Raw genomic sequence first — 21,012 nt, 5'->3', positions numbered from 1 at the left:
CGTTCAGTTACGTATTGCTCACACACACAAACACACCCTACACAAACACACCCTACACAAACACACACACCCTACACAAACACACCCTACACAAACACACCATACACAACCACACCACACCCTACACAAACACACCATACACAAACACACCACAAACACCTACACAAAACACACCCTACACAAACACACCCTACACAAACCACACCCTACACAAACACACCCACCCCTACACAAACACACCCTACACAAACACACCCTACACAAACACACCCTACACAAACACACCCTACACAAACACACCCTACACAAACACACCACACACAAACACACCCTACACAAACACACCACACCACACCCTACACAAACACACCCTACACAAACACACCCTACACAAACACACACACACAAACACACCCTACACAAACACACCATACACCCTAAAACACACACAAACCACACAAACACACCCTACACAAACACACCACACAGAACACACCCTACACAACACAAACCACACACCTACACAAACACACCACATCCTACACAAACACACCCTACACAAACACACCACACCCTACACAAACACACCCTACACAAACACACCCTACACAAACACACCACACACAAACACACCCTACACAAACACACCCTACACAAACACACCACACACAAACACACCACACACAAACACACCACACCCTACACAAACACACCCTCCACAAACAAACACACAAACACACCTACACAAACACACCATACACAAACACACCCTACACAAACACACCCTACACAAACACACCACACACAAAAACACACCATACACAAACAAACACACAAACACACACCCTACACAAACACACCACCCTACACAAACACACCCTACACAAACACACCCACATACACACAACACACACATACACAAACACACCACACACAAACACACCCTACACAAACACACCACACACAAACACACCCTACACAAACACACCACACCACACCCTACACAAACACACCACACAGAAACACACCATACACAACCACACCATACACAAACACACCCTACACAAACACACCCAACACAATCACACCCTACACAAACACACCACACCCTACACAATCACACCACACCCTACACAAACACACCCTACACAATCACACCACATCCTACACAACAACCACACCCTACACAATCACACCACACCCTACACAAAACCACACACCCTACACAAAACACACCCTACACAAACACACCATACACACAAACACACCCTACACAAACACAAACACACCAAACACAACACACCCTACACAAACACACCACACACAAACACACCCTACACAAACACACCACACACAAACACACCCTACACACCCCACACAAACACACCCTACACAAACAACCACACAAACAACCACACCCTACACAATACACAAACACACACACAAACCACACAAACACACACCCAAAAAACACACCTACACAAACACACCTACACAAACACACCACACCCTACACAAACACACCCTACACAAACACACCCACAAACACACCATACACAAACACCTACACAAACACACCACACAGAAACACACCCTACACAAACACACACACAAACCATACACAAAACACACCTACACAAAACACAAACACACCCCACACACAAACACACCCTACACAAACACACACAAACACACCACACAAACACACCCTACACAAACACACCCTACACAAACACACACCACCCTACACAAACACACCATACACAAACACACACCCTACACAAACACACCCACACAAACACACCCTACACAAACACACCACACACAAACACACCCTACACAAACACACACCTACACACAAACACACCCTACACAAACACACCCTACACAAACACACCCTACACAAACACACCCTACACAAACACTACCTACACAAACACACCCTACACAAACACACCCTACACAAACACACCATACACAAACACAAACACACCTACACAAAAACACACAAACCACCCTACACAATCACAACCACACCCTACACAAAACACACCCTACACAAACACACCCTACACAAACACAAACACAAACACACCCTACACAAACACACCCTACACAAACACACCCTACACAAACACACCCTACACAAACACACCCACACACACACCTACACAAACACACCCTACACACAAACACACCCTACACAAACACACACAAACACACCCTACACAAACACACCACAGAAACACACCCACAAAACACAAACACACCCTACACAAACACACCACATCCTACACAATCACACCACACCCTACACAAACACACCCTACACAAACACACCATACACAAAACACACCCTACACAAACACACCATACACCACACACAAACACACCCTACACAAACACACCACACCCTACACAAACACACCCTACACAAACACACCACACATACAAACACACCCACACAACACAAACACACCCTACACAAACACACCCTACAGAAAAACACACCACACCCTACACAACACACCCTACACAAACACACCACACACAAACACACCCTACACAAACACACCACACACAAACACCACACCCTACACAAACACACCCCATCCACAAACACACCCTACACAAAACCACACCCTACACAAACACACCCTACACACCCTACACAAACACACCTACACAAACACAAAACACACCATACACAAACAAACACACACCACACACAAACACACCACACAAACACACCCTACACAAAACACACCCTACACAAACACACCCACACAAACACACCCTACACACACAACACAAACACACCATACACAAACACACCCTACACAAACACACACTACACACAACACACCCTACACAAACACACACAAACACACACCCTACACAACACAAACACACCATACACAAAACACACAAACACAAACACACCCTACACAAACACACCCTACACAAACACACCATACACAAACACACCACACCCTACACAAACACACCTACACAAACACACCCTACACAAACACACCACATACAAACACACCCTACACAACACACACCAAACACCCTACACAAACACACCCTACACAAACACACCACACCCTACACAAACACACCCTACACAAACACACCACACAGAAACACACACCCTACACAAACACACCACACAAACACAAACACACCCTACACAATCACACCACACCCTACACAAAAACACACCCTACACAAACACACCACACCAAACACAAACACACACACCCTACACAAACACACCACACCCTACACAAAAAACACACCAAACACACACAAACACACCATACACAAACACACCCTACACAAACACACACACACCCTACACAAACACACCCTACACAAACACACCCTACACAAACACACCCAAAACACAAACACAAACACACCACACACAAACACACCCTACACAAACACCCCACACCACACCCTACACAAACACACCCTACAGAAAACAATCACACCACACCCTACACAAACACACCCTACACAAACACACCCTACACAAACACAAACACACCATACACACCACAACACACCCTACACAACACAAACACACCCTACACAATCACACACACCCTACACAAACACACCACACCCTACACAAACACACCCTACACAAACACACCCTACACAAACACACCACCTACACAAACACACCCTACACAAACACACCCTACACAAACACACACACCCTACACAAACACACCCTACACAAACACACCCTACACAAACACACACCCTACACAAAACACACAAACACACCCTACACAAACACACCCTACACAAACACACCACACAGAAACACACCCTACACAAACACACCCTACACAAACACACCACACAAACACACACAAACACACCCTACACAAACACACCACACCCTACACAAACACACCCTACACAAACACACCCACACAAACACACCACACACAAACACACCCTACACAAAACACACCACACCCTACACAAACACACCCTACACAAACACACACAAACACACCTACACAAACACACCCACACAAACACACCATACACAAACACACCCTACACAAACACACCATACACAAACACACCCTACACAAAACACCCCACACAAACACACCCTACACAAACACACCCTACACAAAACACACACCCTACACAAACACACCACACCCCACACAAACACACCCTACACAAACACACCACACCCTACACAAACACACCCTACACAAACACACCATACACAACACACCCACACAAAAACACACCCTACACAAACACACCATACACAAAAACACACCCTACACAAACACACCACACCCTACACAAAACACACCCTACACAAAACACACCCTACAAAAACACACCCTACACAAACACAAACACACCCTACACAAACACAACACACCCTACAACAAACACAAACACACCCTACACAAACACACCCTACACAAACACACCACTACACAAACACACCCTACACAAAAACACACCCACAAAACACACCCTACACAAACACACCCTACACAAAAACACACCCTACACAAAACACACCCTACACAAACACACCCTACACAAACACACCCACACAAAACACACCATACACAATCAAACACACCCTACACAAACAACCACACAAACACACCCTACACAAACACACCCTACACAAACACACTACACAAACACATACACACACACCTACACAAACACACCACACCCTACACAAACACACCCTACACAAACACACCACACACCCTACACAAACACACCACACAAAACACACCCTAACAAACACACCCACACAAACACAAACACACCCTACACAAACACACCCTACACAAACACACCATACACAAACACACCACACACAAACACACCCTACACAAACACACCATACACAAACACACCCTACACAAACACACCAATCACACAAACACACACCTACACAAACACACCATACCAAACACAACACAAACACCCTACACAAACACACACAAACACACCCTACACAAACACACCCTACACAAAACACACCCTACACAAACACACCACACACAAACACACCCTACACAAACACACACTACAAACACACCTACACAAACACACCCTACACAAACACAACACAAACACACACAAACACACCCTACACAAACACACCACACACAAACACACCTACACAAACACACCACACCACACCCTACACAAACACACCCTACACAAACACAAACACAAACACACCCTACACAAACACAAACACACCATACACCAACACACCCTACACAAACACACCACACACAAACACACCCTACACAAACACACCACACCCTACACAATCACACCACACCCTACACAAACACACCCTACACAATCACACCACATCCTACACAATCACACCACACCCTACACAAACACACCACACCCTACACAAACACACCACACCCTACACAAACACACCCTACACAAACACACCATACACAACCACACCACACCCTACACAAACACACCATACACAAACACACCCTACACAAACACACCACACAGAAACACACCCTACACAAACACACCCTACACAAACACACCCTACACAAACACACCCTACACAAACACACCACACACAAACACACCCTACACAAACACACCACACCCTACACAAACACACCCTACACAAACACACCCTACACAAACACACCACACACAAACACACCCTACACAAACACACCACACAGAAACACACCCTACACAAACACACCCTACACAAACACACCACACACAAACACACCCTACACAAACACACCCTACACAAACACACCACACCCTACACAAACACACCATACACAAACACACCCTACACAAACACACCATACACAAACACACCACACCCTACACAAACACACCATCCACAAACACACCAAACACCCTACACAAACAAACACAAACACATACACAAAACACACCCTACACAAACACACCCTACACAAACACACCCTACACAAACACACCACACAGAAACACACCCTACACAAACACACCCTACACAAACACACCCTACACAAACACACCCTACACAAACACACCCTACACAAACACACCACACCCTACACAAACACACCCTACACAAACACACCCTACACAAACACACCATACACAAACACACCACACCCTACACAAACACACCCTACACAAACACACCACACCCTACACAAACACACCCTACACAAACACACCATACACAAACACACCCTACACAATCACACCACACCCTACACAAACACACCCTACACAAACACACCTACACAAACACACCCTACACAAACACAAACACACCATACACAAACACACCCTACACAAACACACCCTACACAAACACACCACACCCTACACAAACACACCCTACACAAACAAACACACACAAACACCCACACAATCACACCACACCCTACACAAACACACCCTACACAATCACAACACATCCTACACAATCACACAAACACACCCTACACAAACACACAAACACACCCTACACAAACACACCACACACAAACACACCATACACAAACACACCCTACACAAACACAAACACACCATACACAAAACACACCCTACACAAACACACCACACACAAACACACCCTACACAAAAACACAAACACACCTACACAAACACACCCTACACAAACACACCACACAAACACCCTACACACAAACACACACCCTACACAAACACACCCACACAAACACACCCTACACACACCCTACACAAACACACCCACACAAACACACCCTACACAAACACACCACACCCTACACACAAACACACCCTACACAAACACACCCTACACAAACACACCATACACAAACACACCCTACACAAACACACCCTACACAAACACACCACACAAACACACACACCCTACACAAACACACCCTACACAAACACACCCTACACAAACAAACACAAAAACACACCCACACAAACACAACACAAACACACCCTACACAAACACAAACACACCCTACACAAACACACCCACAAACACAAACACACCACTACACAAACACACCCTACACAATCAACACACCCTACACAAACACACCCTACACAAACACAAACACACCCTACACAAACACACACACCCTACACAAACACACCCTACACAAACACACCACACAGAAACAAACACACCCTACACACAAACACACACACCCTACACAAACACACCCTACACAAACACACCACACACAAACACACCCTACACAAACACACCCTACACAAACACACCCTACACAAACACACCCTACACAAACACACCACACACAAACACACCCTACACAATCACACCACACACAAACACACACCCTACACAAACACACCCTACACAAACACACACCTACACAAACACACACCACCCTACACAAACACACCACACACAAACACACCCTACACAAACACACCCTACACAAACACACCATACACAAACAAACACAAACACACCCTACACAAACACACACACAAACACACCACACAAACACACCCTACACAAACACACACAAACACACAAACACACCCTAAAACACAATCACAACACACCCTACACAAACACACCCTATCCACAAAAACACACCCTACACAAACACACACACACAAACACAAACACAAACACACCCACCTACACAAACACACCCTACACAAACACACCATACACAAACACACCCTACACAAAACACACCACAAACACACCTACACAAAACACACCCTACACAAACACACCCTACACAAAACACACACCATACACAAACACACCCTACACAAACACACCACTACACAAACACACCCTACACAAACACACACCCTACACACACACACACAAACACACCATACACAAACACACCACACACCTACACAAACACACCCTACACAAACACACTACACAACACAAACACACAAACACACCCTACACAAACCACACCCTACACAAACACACCCTACACAAACACACCACATCCTACACAAATCACCCTACACAAACACACCTACACAAACCACACCCTACACAAAAACACACCACACCCTACACAAACACACCACACACAAACACACCCTACACAAACACACCCTACACAAACACACCCTACACAAACACACCCACACAAACACACCCTACACAATCACACACACCCTACACAAACACACCCTACACAAACACACCCTACACAATACACAAACACACCACACCCTACACAAACACACCACCCTACACAAACACACCCTACACAAACACACCCTACACAAAAACACACCCTACACAAAACACACACCCTACACAAACACACCCTACACACCCTACACAAACACAACAAACACACCCTACACAAACACACCACACCCTACACAAACACGCCACACAAACACACCCTACACAAACACACCCTACACAAACACACCACACAATCACACAAACACACAACACACCATACACAAACACACCCCACACACAAAACACACCCTACACAAACACACCCTACACAAAACACACCACACCCTACACAAACACACCCTACACAAACACACCTACACAAACACACACACAAACACACCCTACACAAACACACCACACACAAACACACCCTACACAAACACACCACCCTACACAAACAAACACACCCTACACAAAAAACACACACACACCCTACACAAACACACCCTACACAAAACACACAATAAACACCCTACACAAACACACCCTACACAAAAACACACCCTACACAAACACACCATACACACCAACACAAACACACACACAAACACAACACAAACACCCACACAAACAAACACACCCTACACAAACACACCACACACAAACACACCCTACACAATCACACCACACACAAAACCACACACAAACACACCCTACACAAACACACAAACACACCCTACACAAACACACCCTACACAAACACACCACACAACACAAAACACACCATACACAAACAACACACACACAAACACACCACAAACACACCCACCCTACACAAACACACAAACACACCCTACACAAACACACCACACCCACAAACACACCCATACACAAACACACCCTACACAAACACACCCTACACAAACACACCACACAAACCACCACACAATCACAAACACACCCTACACAATCACACCACACCCTACACACAAACACACATCCTACACAAACACACCCTACACAAACACAAACACACCACCCTACACAAACACACCCTACACAAACACACCCTACACAAACACACCCTACACAACCAAAACTACACAAACACACACAAACACACCCTACACAAACACACCCACAGAAACCTACACAAACACAAACACACCCTACACAAAAACACACACACAAACACACCACTACACAAACACACCCTACACAAACACACCCTACACAAACACACCACACCCTACACAAACACACAACACACCCTACACAAACACACCCTACACAAACACACACAAACACACCACACACAAACACACCCTACACAAACACAAACACACCCTACACAAACACACCTACACAAACACACAGAAACACCACACAACACACACCCTACACAAACACACCACACCCTACACAAACACACCCTACACAAACACACACACAAACACACCACACAGAAACACACCCTACACAAACACACCACCTACACAAACACACCCTACACAAACACACCCTACACAAACACAAACACACACACCCACACAAAACACACACCATACACAAACACACCCTACACAAACACACACCTACACAAACACACCCTACACAAACACAACACAAACACACCCTACACAACACACCACACAGAAACACACCACACACAAACACACCCACACAATCACACCACATCCTACACAATCACACCACACCCTACACAAACACACCCTACACAAACACACCACACCCTACACAAACACACCCACACAAACACACCATACACAACCACACCACACCCTACACAAACACAATACACAAACACACCCTACACAAACACACCACACAGAAACACACCCTACACAAAACACACCCTACACAAACACACCCTACACAAACACACCCTACACAAACACACACCACACAAACACACCCTACACAATCACACCACACCCTACACAAACACAAACACACACCTACACAAACACACCTACACAAACCACACACAACACAAACACACATACACAAACACACCCTACACAAACACAACACACACACCCACACAAACACACCCTACACAAAACACACAAACACACCCTACACAAACACACCACACAAACACACCCTACACAATCACAAACACACAAACACACCCTACACAAACACACACAAACACACCCCTACACAAAACACAACACAAACACACCCACACAAACACAAACACACCACACACACAAACACACACAAACACACCACCCACACAAACACACCACACAAACAAACACACCCAAACACACAACCACACACAAAAACACACCCTACACAAACACACCCTACACAAACACACCCTACACACAAACACACCACACACAAACACACCCTACACAAACACACACACCCTACACAAACACACCCTACACAAACACACCACCATACACACAAACACACACACCTACACAAACACACCCCTACACAAACACACCCTACACAAACACACCCTACACAAACACACCACCACCCTACACAACACACCACACCCTACACAAACACACCCTACACAAACACAACACAAACACACCCTACACAAAACACACCCATACACACAAACACACACAAACACACCCTACACAATCACACCACACCCACACCCACACAAACACACCACACAAACACACACCTACACAAACACACCCACACAAACACACCCTACACAAACACACCATACAAACACACCCTACACAAACACACCAAACACACCCTACACAAACACACCCTACACAAACACACCCTACACAAACACACCACACACAAACAATCACACACACCCTACACAAAACACACCCTACACAAACACACCTACACAAACACACCACACAAACACACCCTACACAAACACACCACACCCTACACAAACACACCCTACACAAACACACAAACACAAACACACCCTACACAAACACACCCTACACAACACCACACCCACACCACACCCTACACAAACACACCATACACAAACACACCTACACAAACACAACACACACACACCCTACACAAACACACCCTACACAAACACACACAAACACACCCTACACAAACACACCACACACACAAACACACCCTACACAAACACACACCCTACACAAACACACCCTACACAAACACACCACACACAAACACACCCTACACAAACACACACACAAACACACCCTACACAAACACACCATCCACAAACACACCACCCTACACAAACACACCCTACACAAACACACCACACAGAAACACACCACCCTACACAAACACACCACACACAAACACACCAAACACCCTACACAAACACACCCACACAAACACACCCTACACAAACACACACAAACACCTACACAAACACACCTACACACAAACACACCCTCACACAAACACACCACACCCTACAAAAACACAACACACACACCCTACACAAACAGAAACAACACACAAACACACCCTACACAAACACACCCTACACAAACACACCCTACACAAACACACCATACACAAACACACCACCAAACACACATCACACACCCTACACAAACACACACACAACACACACACCCTACACAAACACACACCTACACAAACACACACACCCTACACAAACACACCACCCTACACAAACACACCCTACACAAACACACCACACACAAACACACCACACCCTACACAAACACACCACACCCTACACAAACACACCACACAGAAACACCCTACACAAACACACCCTACACAAACACACACAAACACACCCACACAAACACACCCTACACAAACACACCACTACACAAACACACCCTACACAAACACACCCACACAAACACACCCTACACAAATACACAGAAACAAACACACCCTACACAAACACACCCACACAAACACACCCACACACAAACACACCACTACACAAACACACCACACACAAACACACAAACACACACCCTACACAAACAAACACACCCTACACAAACAACCACACACAGAAAAACACACCCTACACAAACACACCCTACACACAAACACACCCAAACACCCTACACAAAACACACCCTACACAAACACACCCTACACAAACACACCCTACACAAACACACACACACCAAACACAACACACAAACACACCCTACACAAACACACCACACACACAAACACACCATACACAAACACACCCTACACAATCACAAACACACCCTACACAAACACACCACACAAACACACCCTACACAAACACACCACACCCTACACAAACACACCCTACACAAACACACCCTACACAAACACACCACACCCTACACAAACACACCCTACACAAACACACCCTACAAAAACACACACAAACACACCCTACACAAACACACCCTACACAAACACACCCTACACAAACACACACACCCTACACAAACACACACCCTACAAACAAACACAAATCACCACACATCAACACACCCTACACAAACACACCACACCCACACAAACACACCCTACACAAACACACCACCCTACACAAACACACCACACAAACACACCCTACACAAACACACCACACAGAAACACCCTACACAAACACACCCACACAAAAACACACCCTACACAAACACACCACACCCTACACAAAAACCACACCCACACAAACACACCACATCCCTACACCCACCACAATCACACCACACCCTACACAAACAACCACACCCTACACAAACACACCCACACAAACACACCATACACAAACACACACCAAACACACCCTACACAAACACACCCTACACAAACACACCCTACACAAACACACAAACACACCCTACACAAACACACCATACACAAACACACCCTACACAAACACACCACACAGAAACACACCCTACACAAACACACCCTACACAAACACACAAACACACCCACACAAACACAACTACACAAACACACCCACACAAACAAACACACCCTACACAACACACCACACCCTACACAAACACACCCTACACAAACACACCACACCCTACACAAACACACCACACACAAACACACCCTACACAAACACACCACACAGAAACACACCACACACAAACACACCACACACAAACACACCCTACACAATCACACACACACACCTACACAAACACACCCTACACAAACACACCCACAAACACACCCTACACAAACACAACACACCCTACACAAACAACACACCCTACACAAACACACACCCTACACAAACACACCATACACAAACACACCTACACAAACACACCCTACACAAAAACACACCATACACAAACACACACCTACACAAACACACCACACACAAACACACCCTACACACAACACAAAAAACACACCCTACACAAACACACCACACCCTACACAAACACACCCTACACAAACACACCCACACACAATCACACCACACCCTACACAAACAACCTACACAAACACCCTACACAAACACACCACACCACACCCTACACAAACACACCCTACACAAATCACACACACCCTACACAAACACACACACTACACAAACACAAACACAACACAAACACACCTACACAAACACACCCTACACAATCACACACCCTACACACCCTACACAAACACACCCTACACAAACACACCCACACAAAACACACACCCTACACAATCACACACACAAACACCCTACACAAACACACCCTACACAAAACACACACCCTACACAAACACACCACACCCTACACAAACACAACACACACCCACACAAACACCTACACAAACACACCACACCCCAAACACACCTACACACAAACACACCCTACACAAACACACAAACACACCACACACACATCACAAAACACACCCTACACAAACACACCACACCCTACACAAACACACCCACACAAACACACCCACACACACAACACACACCCTACACAATCACACCACACCCTACACAAACACACACACAAACACACCCTACACAAACACACCACACAGAAACACACCCTACAAACAACCACACACAAACCACCCTACACAAACACACCCTACACAAAACACACCCTACACAAACACACCCTACACAATCACACACATCCTACACAATCACACACCCTACACAAACACACACACAGAAACACACCCACACAAACACCCTACACAAACACACACAAACACACCCTACACAAACACACCCTACACAAACACACCCTACAAACAAACACCCACACAAACACACCCTACACAAACACACTACACACACAAACACACCCATACACAAACACACACCCACACAAACACACCACACCTACACAAACACACCATACACAAACACACCCACACACACCCTACACAAACACACCCACACAAACACACCCTACACAAACACAAACACACACCTACACAAACACACCCTACACAAACACAAACACACCCATACACACCAACACACACCCTACACAAACACACCCTACACAAACACACCCACATCCACAAACACAACACACACCCTACACAAACACACCCTACAGAAACACACACAAACACACACACCCTACACAAACACACCCTACACAATCACACACACCCTACACAAACACACCCTACACAAACACACAGAAACACACCCTACACAAACACACAAACACACCCTACACAAACACACCACACAGAAACAAACACACAAACACACCCTACACAAACAAACACACCACACCCTACACAAACACACCCTACACAAACACACCCTACACAAACACACCCTACACAAACACACCCTACACAAACACACACACCCTACACAAACACACCATACACAAACACACCCTACACAAACACACCCTACACAAACACACCCTACACAAAACAAGCCCTACACACACCCAAACACAAACACACCCTACAAACACAAACACACCCTACACAAACACACCCTACACAAACACACCACACCCTACACAAACACACCCTACACAAACACACCACACCCTACACAAACACACCACCCTACACAAACACACCACAAACACACCACACCCACACAAACACACCCTACACAAACACACCACACCACACCCTACACAAACACACCACACCCTACACAAAACACACAAAACACAACACACCATCCTACACAAACACACCCTACAAACAAACACACACCCTACACAAACAACACACACCACACCCTACACAAACACAAACACACACCCTACACAAACACACCACACCCTACACAAACACACCCTACACAAAACACACACAAACACACCACACACACCCTACACAACACACCATACACAAACACACCACTACACAAACACACCCTACACAACACACACACAAACACACCCTACACAAACACATCACAAACACACCCTACACAAACACACACCAGAAACACACCCTACACAAATCACACCACACCCTACACAAACACACCCTACACAAACACACCCTACACAAACACAACACAAACACACCCTACACAAACACACCCTACACAAACACACCACACCCTACACAAACACACCCACACACCCTACACAAACACCAACACACCCTACACAAACACACCATACACAAACACACCCTACACAAACACACCCACACAGAAACACACCCTACACAAACACACCCACACACAAACACAAACACACCCTACACAAACACACCCACACAAACACACACCCACACAAACACACCCTACACAAACACACACACAAACACACCTACACAAACACACCACACACAAACACACCCTACACAAACACACCAAACACACCACACACAAACACACACACACACAAACACACCCTACACAAACACACCCTACACACAACACACCCTACACAAACACACCCTACACAAACACACCCTACACAAACACACCACACACAAACACAAACACCTACACAAACACACCACACCCTACACAAACACACCCTACACAAACACACCACACCCTACACAAACACACCCTACACAAACACACCCTACACAAACACACCACACACAAAAACACACCACACAAACAACCACACCCACACAAACACACCCTACACCACCATACACAAACACACCCTACACAAACACACCCTACACAAACAACACACCCTACACAAACACACCCACCCACACAAACACACCTACACAGAAACACAAACACAAACACACCATACACAAACACACCCTACACAAACACACAAACACAAACACACACAAACACACCCTACACAAACACACCACACCCTACACAAACACACCACCCTACACACACAAACACACAAACACACACACACCCTACACAAACACACCATACACAAACACACCCTACACAAACACACCACACAAACACACCACCCTACAGAAACACACCAAACACACCCTACACAAACACACCCTACACACCCTACACAAACACACCACACCCTACACAACACACACCCTACACACACAAACACACCCTACACAAACACACCCTACACAAACACACCACACACAAACACACCCTACACAAACACACCCTACACAAACACACCACACCCTACACAAACACACCCTACACAAACACACCATACACAACCACACCACACCCTACACAAACACACCATACACAAACACACCCTACACAAACAAACACACCACACACCCTACACAAACACACCCTACACAAACACACCCTACACAAACACACCCTACACAAACACACACACACAAACACACCACACACAAACACACCACACCCTACACAAACACACCCTACACAAACACACCCTACACAAACACACCCTACACAAACACACCCTACACAAACACACCCTACACAAACACACCAAACACCCTACACAAACACACACCTACACAAAAACACACCTACACAACCACACCACACCCTACACAAACACACCATACACAAACACACCCTACACAAACACACCCACACAAACACACCCTACACAAACACACCACACACAAACACACCAAACACCCTACACAAACACACCCTACACAAACACACCACACCCTACACAAACACACCCTACACAAACACCCACACTCACACCACACACAAACACACCTACACAAACACACCACCACACAAACAACCACACCCTACACAAAACACACCCTACACAAACACACCATACACAAACAAACACACACAAACACACCCTACACAAACACACCATACACAACACACACACAAACACACCCTACACAAAACACACCTATACACAAACACACCCTACACAAACACACCCTACACAAACACACCCTACACAAACACACCACACACAAACACACACCCTACACAAACACACCACACCACACACAAACACACCCTACAAAACACATCACACCACACCCTACACAAACACACCCTACACAAACACACCACACCCTACACAAACACACCCTACACAAACACACCCTACACAAACACACCCTACACAAACACACCATACACAAACACACCACACCCTACACAAACACACCACACCCTACACAAACACACCCTACACAAACACACCATACACAAACACACCCTACACAAACACACCACACACAAACACACCCTACACAAACACACCCTACACAAACACACCATACACAAACACACCCTACACAAACACACCACACAGAAACACACCCTACACAAACACACACCCTACACAAACACACCCTACACAAACACACAACACAAACACACCCTACACAATCACACCACACCCTACACAAACACACCCTACACAAACACACCACACAAACACACCCTACACAAACACACCCTACACAAAACACACCACACCCTACACAAACACACCACAAACACAAACACAAACACACACACCACACACAAACACACCCTACACAAACCCACACAAACACACCCACAAACACACACACACCCTACACAAACACACCCTACACAAACACACCACACCCTACACAAACACACCCTACACAAACACACCACAAACACACCATACACAAACACACCACACACAAACACACCCACAAAAACACACCCTACACAAACACACCCACACAAACATACACAAACACACCCTACACAAACACACCACACAAACACACCAAACACACCACACCCTACACAAACACACCATACACAAACACACCCTACACAAACACACCCTACACAAACACACCCTACACAAACACACCACACAGAAACACACCCACAAACACAACACACAAAAACACACCCTACACAAACACAACACACACCCTACACAAAACACACCACACCCTACACAAACACACCCTACACAAACACACCCTACAAACACAAACACACCCTACACAAACACACCCTACACAAACACACACCCTACACAAAAAACACCACACCCTACACAAACACACCACACCCTACACAAACACAAACACACCCTACACAAACACACCACACCCTACACAAACACACCCTACACAATCACACCACACCCTACACAAACAGAAACACACCCTACACAAAACAAACAAACACCCTACACAAACACACCCTACACAAACACAACACAAACACAAACCACCCTACACAAACACACCCTACACAAACACACCCTACACAAACACACCCTACACAAACACACAAACACACCCTACAGAAACACACACACCCTACACAAACACACCACACCCTACACAAACACACCCACACAAACACACCATACACAAACACACCACAAACACAAACACACCCATACACAAACACACCCTACACAAACACACACAAACACACCCTACACAAACACACCACACCCTACACAAACACACCACACCCTACACAAACACACCCTACACAAACACACCACATCCACACAATCACACCACACCCTACACAAACACACCACACCCTACACAAACACACCCTACACAATCACACCAAGCCCTACTCAAACACACCACACACAAACACACCCTACACAAACACAACACACCCTACACAAACACACCCTACACAAACACACCATACACAAACAACCACACCACACCCTCCACAAACACACAAGCACACACATACACAAACACACCCTACACAAACACACCCACAGAAACACACCCTACACAATCAACACACCCTACACAAACACACCCTACACAAACACACCCTACACAAACAACAACAAACACACACACAAACACACCTACACAAACACACCCTACACAAAAACACACCCTACACAAACACAAACACACACACAAACACACCCTACACAAACACACCCTACACAAACACACCACACCCTACACAAACACACACCCTACACAAACACACCATACACAACACAAACACACCCTACACAAACACACCACACCCTACACAATCAACACACCCTACACAATCACACACACACCCTACTCAAACACAACACACAAACACACCCTACACAAACACACCACACCCTACACAAACACACCCTACACAAACACACCATACACAACCACACCACACCCTACACAAACACACCATACACAAACACACCCTACACAAACACACACCACACAAACACACCCTAACACAAACACACCCACACAAACACACCCTACACAAACACACCACACAACCACACCAAACAAACACACCATACACAAACACACCCTACACAAACACACTACACAAACACACAGAAACACACCCTACAAACAAACACACCACACACAAACACACCACACCCTACACAAACACACCCTACACAAACACACACCCTACACAAACACACCACACACAAACACACCCTACACAACACAAACACACCATACAAAAACACACCACACACAAACACACCCTACACAAACACACCCTACACAAACACACCATACACAAACACACCACACACAAACACACCCTACACAAACACACCATCCACAAACACACCACACCCTACACAAACACACCATACACAAACACACCCTACACAAACACACCCTACACAAACACACCCTACACAAACACACCACACAGAAACACACCCTACACAAACACACCACACACAAACACACCCTACACAATCACACCACACCCTACACAAACACACCCTACACAAACACACCACACCCTACACAAACACACCCTACACAAACACACCCTACACAAACACACCATACACAAACACACCACACCCTACACAAACACACCACACCCTACACAAACACACCCTACACAAACACACCATACACAAACACACCCTACACAATCACACCACACCCTACACAAACACACCCTACACAAACACACCCTACACAAACACAAACACACCATACACAAACACACCCTACACAAACACACCCTACACAAACACACCCTACACAAACACACCACACCCTACACAAACACACCACACCCTACACAAACACACCACACCCTACACAAACACACCCTACACAAACACACACCCTACACAAACACACACCATACACAAAACACACCACACCCTACACAAACACACCACACCCTACAAACAAACACACCCACACAAACACACCATACACAAACACACCCTACACAACACACCACCACACACCCTACACAAACACACCCTACACAAACACACCCACCCACACAATCACAAACACACCCTACACAAACACACCCTACACAATCACACACCCCTACACAAACACACCCTACACAAACACACCACACCCTACAGAAACACACCACACCCTACACAAAACACACACAAACACCCTACACAAACACACACCCTACACAAACCAAACACACCACACACAAACACACCCTACACAAACACAAC

At 45.8% G+C, this 21,012-nt stretch overlaps 1 long non-coding RNA gene across 1 annotated transcript in view; it reads left to right on the top strand.

The window, feature by feature from the left end:
- The window catches only part of LOC135572981 (uncharacterized), a 62,026-nt gene that overhangs the window by 2,627 nt on the left and 38,387 nt on the right, over positions 1–21,012 (top strand). The window lies entirely within an intron of this gene.

Source organism: Oncorhynchus nerka, linkage group LG8 (assembly GCF_034236695.1).
Source record: "Oncorhynchus nerka isolate Pitt River linkage group LG8, Oner_Uvic_2.0, whole genome shotgun sequence".
NCBI classification, from domain to species: Eukaryota; Metazoa; Chordata; class Actinopteri; order Salmoniformes; family Salmonidae; genus Oncorhynchus; species Oncorhynchus nerka.
This window is presented reverse-complemented; position numbering and strand designations above follow the sequence as displayed.